The following is an 11,733-nucleotide window of genomic DNA, read 5'->3' on the forward strand; positions in this document are numbered from 1 at the left end:
GAGAAAACTCAAAGATCTTAGATAAGTTGGTCCAGTCCCTACAGGGACGGAGTGGCTGGCCCGGGAGACATACCAATGTCTGTCTGGCAGCATCGCCATGCGATTCAGCTCTGCCCTGGTAAGATGAGACTAAGCTTGTCCTTGGAGCACATCTGCTGTGTGCCCTGATACCAGTAGTCTGTGATGGTTGCAGCATTTTTGTTTTGTTTTGGGGGGGAGGTTTGGGGTCATTTCCTGGCATCTTCCCCAGTTCCCTTCTCCTTTTGTGCCACCATAAAGACAAATGTTGGAACTGACAGAGCTTTGATGCTGTCTAAGCTAACCTCTCATTAGCTAGTGAGATATTCCAGAGCACATCTGACAGAATGCCGTCCAGCCTATGTTTGAATACCTCTAAAAAGAAACTGACCACCATGCAACTGACTGTTCATTTTCCTTGTCAGTTTATCCTTTCCAGCTTGAGATGTAATTGACATATCATTTTTTTGACTGCCTATTTTGTTGTGAACAATGGAAATTAAGAAAAGGTGGGATTGTTTAAAGCCTCCTAGACATGATTTTAAAAGCCTTAAGTAGTAACTCAAGTACATGATTGCAAAAGTCCAATCTAGTTAGTAAAAAGGTGACATGCAGTGAAGTAGAATTTCCCAATCCAGAATCCCAGTTCCATGTTCTACTTCCCAGAAGCAGCTACTGAATAGTTTTGGGTATGTCCTACAAGAGACAGTCTGCAGGTACGAGCATATAGATCCGTGTACCTTAGCCTCTCTTTGCATACAAATGTGAGTACACAGTGGATGTGCTGTTCTCCGCTTGCTGCTTTTACTTAATGATACGCCTTAGAGATGTTCCATATTTGGCACATACAGGTGACAAAAATAGCAGTTGCTAATATTTATAGAGTGTTTACCAAGTAGCAGTTACTCTTATGAGTTCTGTACATTTATTAACTTTTTAATACAACCACCATAAAGTAGATACACTTACTGTCCTCAAGTAACAGGAGGTTAAGTAAAGTGCCCAAATTTATACACCTAATATGATAGTGAGTCAAAGCATTCTAGTTCTAGAGCCCATACTATTAAAGATTTTATTTTCTTCATATTATTTTATTTTATTTGAGAGAGCACAAACAGGGGGAGGGGCAGAGGAAGAGGAAGAAGCAGACTCACCTCTGAGCAAGGAGCCTGACTCAGGACTCTATCCTAGGACCCTGGGGTTGTGACCTTCGCCAAAGGCAAATGCTTAAACGATTGAGCCAGCTAGGCGCCCCTACGGCCTGTAGTTTTTTGTTTTTAAAGATTTTATTTATTTATTTGACAGAGAGATCACAAGTAGGCGGAGAGACAGGCAGAGAGAGAGGGGGAAGCAGGCTCCCAGGATCCTGAGATCATGACCTGAGCTGAAGGCAGAAGCTTAACCCAACGAGCCACCCAGGTGCCCCCAGGCCATAGTTTTAATCACTATGCTGGAATTCCTCCCCGCTACAATACCTTTCATTGCCCCGGATTGTATCATCTGGCCAACCCTCACTTTACAGAAAACTGAGAAAGTATTTTGCTTTTTCAGGCAGGCAAGGGAAAGGGAGTTGGGAGTGGATATTGGATGAATTTTTCAACAGTGTCTGCCACAGACAGTTCCTTCTGAGAAGACTGTCCCCTTGCAGTGTGCCCTGTTGTTAAACTGCAGTTGTGGTTTAAGAAGCTAATCAGAGCAGGTTTCATGGGAGAATTATCTTGCTTGCAGTCAAGAAATAGTGTCTTAAAATTCCGTACCATATGGTTGGCACTCTATAGAGAAATCTGGAAGCTGGATTAGACAAAATTCCAGTTAGACTGCTTTTTGTTACAAGTGTCAGAAATCCAGCTTGAGCCAATTTAAGTAAGAAAGGGGTTTTATTGGCTTGCACAAGGAATCATGGAAAAGACTAGCTTGAGAGGCAGTGCAGTATGCACCTTGGACAAGTTACTTAATCTCTCTGCTTTGTGTCCTAAACTGTGCAACGGGAATTGGTTCGGATTAAATGAGCTACTATGTGTAAACATCAAAGAGAGCTCCTAGCACTCTGTAGGTAATAATGTTACCATCACAGGAACAACAATTCCAGAGATTTAAACCCCATATATAGCTCTTTATCGTCTATATCTTTTTAAGATTTTATTTATTTATTTATTATTTTTAAAGACTTTATTTATTTATTTGACTGAAAGAGAGAGTACAAATGGGGAGTGGCAGGCAGAGGGAGAGGGAGAAGCAGGTTCCCAGCTGAGCAAGGAACCTGAAGAGGGGCTCGATCCCAGGGCCCTGGGATCATGACCTGAGCTAAAGGCAGATGCTTAACTGACTGAGCCACCCAGGTGCCCCTGTTTTCTATATCTTTTTCATCTGCACATTAGTAAAGGTATGGACTAGACCACTGTAACAAAGAGACCATGGAAATACCATGGCTCCAGCAAGTTAGAAGATTACTTCTCTCTCACCTAAGAGTGCAGGAATAGGCAGGTTATTAGAGCAAGTAGGTGGCTGGGCCCCATGAAGTCATCAAATAGCCAAGCTCCTCCTATCTTGTCACATGGACATACTTAGGTACAAGGGAAGCTGTAAATTTAGTCACGGACTGGGTAGCCAAAACTCTGAGGAGGGAGATTCTAACAATAAAAGAGAGAGGGGAAGATTCAACATAAGGAAACAATAAGCAAGCTCTCCCAGGCTTGTGTATTGGCTTCCTTTTCTCCTGCTGCAAACAGGCTTTCTCCATGCATTGGGGCACGTGGCAGCTGATAGCTCCAGACTTGTACCCTTCCAGCTTGGTGACCCTGAAAGAAAGGCTTCTTCCCTCCAGTTCTAATTTGTGAAAGTCCCACAGAAATGTTCTCAGTGACTTCTGGTGAGTCCCATACCCTCTTAGATTAATCACGGAAGCCAAGGCCCTGCAATAAACCTGATATGGGTCATGAGCTCTCCCCCATCCCCCCCATGGTGGAGATACAGCAGAGCCCATCACCAAAGCAAGGTGCTTAGAAGGCAGAAACAATAGCTACTGCAAACAGTACAAGAGTCTATAATTATAGACTGATACTGTTAGAAAGGCTGTTGACAGTCTTACGTATCCTAGGAAAGACCAGCTGGACTCCTGTCTCCATGGTGGCTCTCACCTCTGGGACAATCTGTCACCAGATAATTACCTTTAAAACTCCAGAGAAGCAAGTCTCTTTGTCTTCACAGTACTCCCAGAAGAGCGGACTGATGGGAGAAACCTCGGTTGGGACTCTTTCCAGTTGGCTTAGGGTGGATAGGGGCTTCACTGGCTCCTGATGCTGATAAGGCCAGGGCCAGATGGGGCTTCAGGCCGTATTCCAAGACTCACAACAGCATCATCAGGGATCTGTCTCTTCAGCTCTTGACTCTGCTTCCCTTTGAGTTGGCTTCATTCTCAGGCTTCAGGAGTAGCCCTGCAGCTCCAGTTATTGATAGAAAGAGCTCCCCTTCCCTTTTTTTTTCTTTCTTAAAGTTGCTTTATTTATTTATTTGAGAGAGCACAAACAGGGAGAGGGTCAGAGGCAGAAGCAGACTCCCTAGTGAGCAGGGAGCCCAATGTAGGGCTCAATCCCAAGACCCTGAGATCATAATCCAAGCCGAAGGCAGCCGCTTAACCAACTTAACCAGGGCGCCCCAAGAGCTCCCCTTCCTTGACAGAACCCCTGGACCAGGCTGTCATTGGCCCAAACCTGGGCTGTATCCAGCCTCAAGTAATCATTGTGGCCAGGAAGACGGAGTGCACCATTGCCTAGACCTGAGGCACATACCCACATGGCCTGAGAGCTGGCACCTGGTGGTTGGGGTGGGGGTTGATATTACCAGAAGAGGAGAAGAATGGGCAGGAAAAATCACCTGCTGTCCAGTTCAAGCCTCTTCCTTTCCTCCGGTGGTCTTCACTTCTTCAGTCTCCCTGCCTACCCTTACCACCTGTCCAATCTCTCATTAACCTTGGTCTTATCGGGGGTAGGGGGAGGGCAGCATGCCTTGTGAGAGGTAGCTAAGCCTGGCACAGAGAGGATGTTGCTTAGCTAAAGTGGAGTGTTCAATAAAGAGCCATTTAGAGGATGCTCTTCTGCCTGGGACTCTTTCCTGTGGACCCAGTAGCACTTTGCGGAGGGACCTTTGTCAAGATCTGGATAAAATTCTAGTTGTATACTTGTGTTCTTGTCTGAGCGCACCCAGCTATGAGCTCCTGAGGGGTCAGGTGTGAGCCTGTGGGTATCCAGCAAGTACTTAATGGGGTGATTATGTGGATATGAGCCCCTCCTCCCCTGAGTCCCTACTCAGCCTAGATAGTCTCACATTGTGGGATCCCTGGTGCAGGGGAGAAGGTTGAATGACTGACTGGTGTGCCTCCTGTTGACTGATCTGTTGCATGTGGTTGCACAGGGCTTCCGTGGTCATTTGGGATCTGCAGTGGCTTCTGAATTAGTCACTTTGCATGGGCCATTTCACTCAAGGGCTCAAGGCCACAGTTCCCTTCTTAGTCACTCTGACCCATGTGGCTGATGACAGACTTGAAGTGACTCAGACAAACATTGCTTCTATTTAATACATCCTTGGAAGTTTCTAAGCTATAAAGAAGAGATCTTGGTGGTTAGGGAGGCCTTTCTTGGTCTATTGATCTAGCCAGTGAGAGCCCAGAGGGGTCTAGAACATGGAGCCCCAGACATGTTTTGACTTGCCCTCAGCCGTTTTCCAGGACAAATTAGCATTAATAGACCTGGTTGGTTGCCTTGGGTGATCAGATCTAGCTGGCTGGTCCCCTGGGGGTAGCTTCTATGGAGCTGTGAGGCCCCTGTAATAACAATGGCAGTGTTGAGACAATGTGTTATGGCTTGGTTATTTCAAAACAGTTGTCAGCCAAGGAAACAGTGTTCTCTGATGGGGGCCTGGGGGCCTTTTTTTTTTTTTTTTTTTTTTTTGGGTGATAGTGGTGAAGAGTGTGGGCGGGCACTGGAAGCAGGCACATCAAAATCCGGCCCTGCTATTTACTACTAGCCTTCTGACTTTGGGGAGGTTGTCTCCTCTTGTGGAACCTTGGATTTCTCATCCATAAAATGGGGAACATGCGTAGGGGTTGTTATGAGGATTTAAATGCGTCCATACGTGTAAAGCAGGAATCTTGGCTCAGGGTAAGCGCTCAATGACTGGTAGTATTAACTACTATTATTAGGAAGTGATACAACTTGAGTGAAATCCCTCATAGCATAAGGGACAACATTCTTACATAGTTTTAAATTTAGAATAAAATTAAGAGCATGTGTTCATTTATAATCAATCCACCACAAAGAAGAGATCACCCTTCGTTGCCCAGCACTTATTAAAAAACATTTAATCCTCTCAGCTATCAAAACTATCAACTATCTTTACAACTCATCATACAGAGGAGGAAACTGATCTTCAGAGAGGTTAAGCAAATTTGCCCAGTATCACGCAGCTCATTAATGACTGAGCTAGAATCAAAGCCAAGTCTTATCTGGCTGCAAAGTCCATGTTTTATGCAGTTCCCCCAAGATCCTGGGCCTCCAAAAGCACTTGGCTCAGAGGAGGATCCTTGCTGCCCAGTCAGTTAATCCTTTGTTTTTAAGTCCTTAAGTTTTTGCTGGTGGGTTAGCCATACCTACTTTTCATAATGCACTTTGACCCAGACTCTGAAGCGAGAAGAGTTAGCACAGGCCTTCCCTGCTTCTCCAAGGAGAGGAGATGGCGTGTTCTGTATCTCCAGGTCTGTTGGCCATCACACAGGTGGTTCATACATATGAAAATCATCCAAAAGAGGAGACAGGAATGGAGTCCACACCCTCTCTGGCTTTCAGACTTTGGGCCTGGACATCCAGCCCTGGTCTTTTTTGGTCCTACCAACACACCTCTTCAACTGTATTCAGCTAACATTTAGTGTCTATTGGGCATGCTTTCTGACTTGGCACAGGAACAGCGAGAGCCTGCCGAAGCGGTAGGGCCAGAGGAAGGGGAAAATAAGGAAGCCTGAGACTCAGGAACTGCAAGGCCTCTTGGAGACCCTTAGCTCCTGAGGAACAGGCACAGTTTCTCTTCCTTTCAGTAATCACAACAACAGCAGGCATGGCCATGTGCCTGGTGTGTTTGAAGTGCTGTCCTCACAGAAGCATTTCACAAGAACCTTCAGAGAGAGGCATGTCCCACATAGAATCCTAGAAGATGGGCATGATTCTCTCCATTTTATAGATGTGGAAGTAGAGGCACAGAGAGGTTAAATAATTTGCCCAAGGTCATACAGCTAGTAAGGGGAGGAACTGGTGTTTGAATCCAGGGTTCTCTAGTCCATGAGTTTAAGATATACATCATACTGCTTTTTGGTAGGAAGGGAGGGAGTGAACAAATGAGTCTGGGATTGGTGGCAAGCCAGACAGACAAGGCCCCCACGGGCAGCATGAGGGGCATGTTGGAGTCGGCAGAGTTAAGTTGCAATTCCAGCTCTGCCACCTCCTGCCTATGAGACCTGGGGCAGTAACCTAATCCAGAAGGGCTCATATCCTCATCTTCAAAATGGGAATAAGGCCATTGTGGGGATTCAGGGAGATCATCTCTGTAAAGCTTTTAGCCCCATGCCTAGCATCCCGTAAGGGCTCAGTAAGGGTTCACGGACACTCTGCAGATAGAGGGTATTAATATGGCATTATTGCAGCTGTACTGATCAAAAGTCCATGTTGACAGGAACTAGAAAGGTATATGAAAACAGTTGTTAAAGATCGGAAAAGAATTAGTTTCTTCAATGCTTTATCATTTCTTTAAAAATGTTCCTAAGTGGAATAAATAAAATATAAATGCAGTCGTTGTTAAGTGGCCTTTTAGCCCATTGCTTCAAAGTCTTATCTTATGGGGCATTATTTCTACCTCTGCAAAAAAGAGCACTTCAGGCCTGTGATTATAGTTCTGTCAATGCTGAATTTGCAATGAGAAAAAAAAGGGAAGTTTTAAAAAATGACTTTGTATTTTGTGGCTTCTGTATCTGGAAATATGATAAAACCGATTTAAAATGTTATGTAGTTACAATTTCATATATGCTAGAGGGATCATCCCAATCAAAGAGAGATGCAAAGAAAATTAAATCAAGAAGTTGTTGGTGGGATATGGCTTTCTCCTCTTTGCTACGACTGGTGTGTTGGGGTTTAAAAATTCTTTGAGTATTGGAACCAGAACAAGTCTTCAGGACCGATGATTTTTGCTATGGTTTTTGTCTGTTGGAACCTCGGGAAGGGAAGACATCAAAGAGAGGCAATTTCTGGATGGCAGTGCACATTCAAAATTGGGGAAAGCAGTTAAATTGCCAGTGAGCCCTAGTGGAAATCAAGTGTCTGATGCATGGAGGCTGATGACTAGCTAGTCTGATGCACGTGGTTTGGTGCAAGTCGGTTCGGACTCCAAGACTGACAGCAGAAAACAGAAGCTTTGCCATTGCTTGGACCTGGACCTTGGCTGTCGGGTATTGCAGTATGTCTTTCTTCAACAAGCCAAAGAGAAGCAGCTGGCTGTCTTGGAATCCCAGATTCCCTGATTCTTTTTGTCTGGACGTGACAAAGCTAAAAACTGTTACAGGTTGCCGGTAGCTGTTTCAGTCCCAGCAGGAGCTGTGCTCCCCTGGAAGCAGACCCAGGCTCTGTGAACTGGACTCGGATCCTGCGACCACTGGGATTTAGGACCCCTTCTTTGGAACTCTAAAGAATGAAAACCTCCATCGTGGATGCTGACTGGACCATCAGGCCACACTCACATCCCCACAGAAGAGGGCTTGTTCTCTGACGGGACCATCAAAGATCAAGCTGCTGGTCAGCTCTTCTTCACTAATGTGGAGGCTACCCGCATCCTAATTTGTGATCCCTGCCAACAGCTGCACGTTGGGGGGATGGCTCATCACAGGGAGTGTGACCCCTCCACTTGCTGTTGACAGCTCAGACTCTGGGCCTTCTTGACAGGGATGTCTCACTACCGCTAACTTGTGTTCGGCTTTCTAGATTAGTTGCAACTCACCACAGTGGGCTGATAGCCTGATTCTACTTCCTTACTACACACCCCCGCCGCCTCGCCGCCCCAACCAACCCACCTTGGTAAGGTAGGTTCATTATCTGAATAGAGCTGTCTCCAGAGAGGGATTGATCAAGGCTGGTCACTGGATAAAAGGAGCGGGAGGTTCTGTGAACCCATTTTGAAATTTTTTGAAAATTCAGGCTTTCATCCTCATTAGTCGGCTAGGGCTGCCATCACAAAATGCCATAGACTGGGGGGGGGGGGGGGCTTAAATAATAGAAATGTGTGTTCTCGGTTCCGAAGGCCAGAAGTCCAAGACCAGTGTGTCGGCAGGTTTGATTTCTTTTGAGTCTTCTCTCCTTGGCTTGCAGATGGCCACCTTCTCGTGTGTCCTGCCATAGTCGCCCCTCGGTGTTGTCTCCTAATCTTCTCTTCTTATAAGGACGCCAGTCAGATCAGATGAGGGTCTACCCTAGTGACCCCATTTTAATTGAATCACCTCTTTGAAAGCCCTGTCTCCCAATACAGTCACATTCTGAGGTACTGTGGGTGAGAGCTTCAGCATAGGAATTGGTGGTAAGGGGGTGGTTAGGGATACAGTTCAGCGCACATCCCGACCAATTCCTGAATTTGTCTTTCTGGCTAAGTGAGATAAAAATGTTTATCTGCAAAAATGTATTTGTGCCTCCTGCATACATACCCTTGCAGATAAAAGGCCTGAAGGAGGAGAAGAGGTAATTGAAAGAATGTTGTTGGGTTGCTGAACGTCAGGGCTGCAGATTTGGTAACAGTAGAGAAAAGTCCTGACACCTGGGGAGCCTTGGGCAAGTCGGGGGGTGGCATTTACAATCTTGATTCTTCAGAACTCTATCTGGAAGCTTTCTGCTCTTCCTGACATCAGACTCCAGAGCTGCCCTTCCTGGCACTGGAGTGCTTTCAGTTCAGACCGCCAAGCCTGTGCTCACAGCTGGTACCGCTGACTGAGAGGCCCGGGCTCCTGCACTTTCCACACGCAACAGACACTCATGAGATGCATAAACTTGTATCATGGACAAGCAGAACCAAGGGCTGGTTGGATCTTTCAGATTGGACTGGAAACTCCCGGGCAGGAAGCCACATGGCAGGAGGCTTACATGGGGGCCCTGTTAACCTCCACTGTCTAACATATGTCCTGCTTGAGGTACCCTAACATTGCAAACTCGTTTCCCCGGGGGACCTTCTGCCCTCTGGGATTGTACTTCTGTCTTTGTGCCCTCTTGCCACACTGCCTCAGTCCTGGAAGGCTTCAGATCAGCTTGAACGTACCAGCTGTGCTGGACTTGAATTGGTACCTCGGGCCAGGTAGAAATGAATCATACAGAAGTTTGGAGGAAGCCACTTGGCTTTCTAAGATAGACTGTGTTTTTTTGTTTGTTTGTTTGTTTTTAAATTGAGGTATAGTTCACTTCTACCATATCTAAAATAGACTTGTATTGTTATTGGGATTTATTTTAACTGGCTAAACACGGGACCCCTACGGAGCATAACTGAGATCAGTGTACTGCAGGTTGGTCTTATCCTTTTGCATAGGGTCCTACCAATAATAAATTTGCTGTATCGAAGCCTGAGCCAACAGCCTAGGTGGAGGCCGGTACAGAAGAGAGTTAATAGAGTAGGCCTGACACTGCTCTCCTTGTCTGCAAGGCTGACCCTTTGCTGACACCTGGATAATTGGATGTGGAGAGGGTTCTCAACATTTCCTGAATGATATGAGTGTCTCCCTGTGCCTGAACTGTGTAAAACAATATGGTTTATGCTGAATACCTGCTTTCCTTCCGGGAATCCAGAATTTTGTTATGTGCTAGACAGAGGGTGCCTACTTGACCAGCCCCTAGTAAAAGCCCTGGGTACTGAGTCTCTAAGGAGCTTCCGTGGCAAATAACATTTCACACTTGTTATCGTAACTCCCTGCTGGAGGAATTAAGTGTGTCCTGTGTGACTCCACTGGGAGAGGGCTCTGGGAAGTTTGCGCCCGGTTTCCTCGGCACTTTGTTCTCTGTACCTTTTCCCTTTGCTGATTTTGCCTGGTAGCCTTTCGCTGTAATAAATTATAGCCTGATGACAGTAAGACTCTATGCTGAGTCCTGTGAGTCTCCTAAGTAGTCATCAAACTGTGGGCTGGTTTTGGGGGCTCCCAAAACAGGGCACACGGGGGACTTCTGGGTGTTGGTAGTGTTCTCTTCCTCGTTTTGGGTGTTGTTTATGTGGGGTGGGTTCAAGTTGTGAAAATTCATTAAGCTGTACAGTTATGTAAACTTTTTCTCTACGTACCTTAAACTTCAATAAAAAGATTACCCACCACAAGGATAAAAAAATGATAACTTTTTTTAAAAAAAAACTTCCTTTTATTCAGCAAACATTTCAGTTACTCCTTTTTACTAGGCATTGCTCTGGGGGCTTGGGACATGGGCTAGGAAAGATGTCACCCTCACCTCTCAGTTTACTGGGGGGCAGGTAAAGAGACACTTAGACTATGGTTGATACTTGGTCCGCTCTACCCGAGACATCATAGGGTACAAGGGTGCACAGAAAAAGGGCTTCGAACTTGGGCTTTTTGCTGTTCCAGGTCTGCCACTCCAGTACTTTGGGAAGTCAGGGAAATGGGCAGAGAGGGAAATAGCTGGGCACTATCACAAACTGGGAAAGTAGGTAGACATAGAGCAGCGGGACCTTCTAGTTTTTTTATAAGGAAAAAACAGAAATCTGAATTTTTATGTGAGCTCTCTTGATTTTTAAGTGCTGTAAATGAATCCAATTTTTCAAAAGTGGGAGGCCACACAAAACCCACCCCTGCAAGTTGTATGGCCTTGGCCTGCCAGTTTGCTGGGCATTCTGCCAACCAGCCATCCTTCCTCTCACCAGAGACTTGAGGGTCCACTGTTTTATGCCCTGGGAAATACAGCAGTGAGTAAGCCAGACAACTTTCTTGCATCGTGGGGGGGCCCTGGTACTGTGCTGTGCCTCTGGAACATCAGAATGTGTGGGAATCACCTGGCAGTCACATTTAAAGGCAGACTCCTGAGTCAGGAGGTCCGCGGTAAGGCCTGAAATTTTCTTTCTAACAAGTTCCCAGGTGATGGTAATGCTGGTGGTCCCTGAACTATATATGCTTGAGTGGAGTTGCTCTATATTCTGGAGGGACTTAGGAGCAGCTGGTACTCTGGAGGTAGGGACCGTGCCATGAAAGTGCATCAGCCTGGCAAGCTCCGTGTTTTTACTTGGATTTTAGCTTATTGGGGTGTCTCGGAACATTGCTGAGGACAGCTCAGCTGTCTCGAAGGCAGCTGCCTTCGGGTGCCCTGACAGATCTCTGTTCTCAAGAGTTTATAGTCTAGAAGGCGGGGTGGGGGTGGGGGTGGAGGAAGGTATTGGGGAAAGCTTCCTGGAGGAGGTACATGGGAACTGCAGGACCTTTCCCGGCCGCGGAGAAAGGAAGAAACTCTGAACTCCCTGATCTCCTCCGGCCGGTCTCGGCATCCGCACGCTGGGTACGGTTTCCCAGGCTTCCCACGTGTCGGCTGTGCACGAGTCCCTGTCAATCAAGCTTCTCTCCCCAAGCCACCCGGGCAGGGTACGGGTTTAAAGGAGGTCGCGGTGTAGAGCGCTCCCATCGTGCCGCGCGGCGGGCGGGTTTGGATTTTAAATCCC

This window comes from Mustela lutreola, chromosome 17, assembly GCF_030435805.1.
Source record: "Mustela lutreola isolate mMusLut2 chromosome 17, mMusLut2.pri, whole genome shotgun sequence".
NCBI lineage: Eukaryota > Metazoa > Chordata > Mammalia > Carnivora > Mustelidae > Mustela > Mustela lutreola.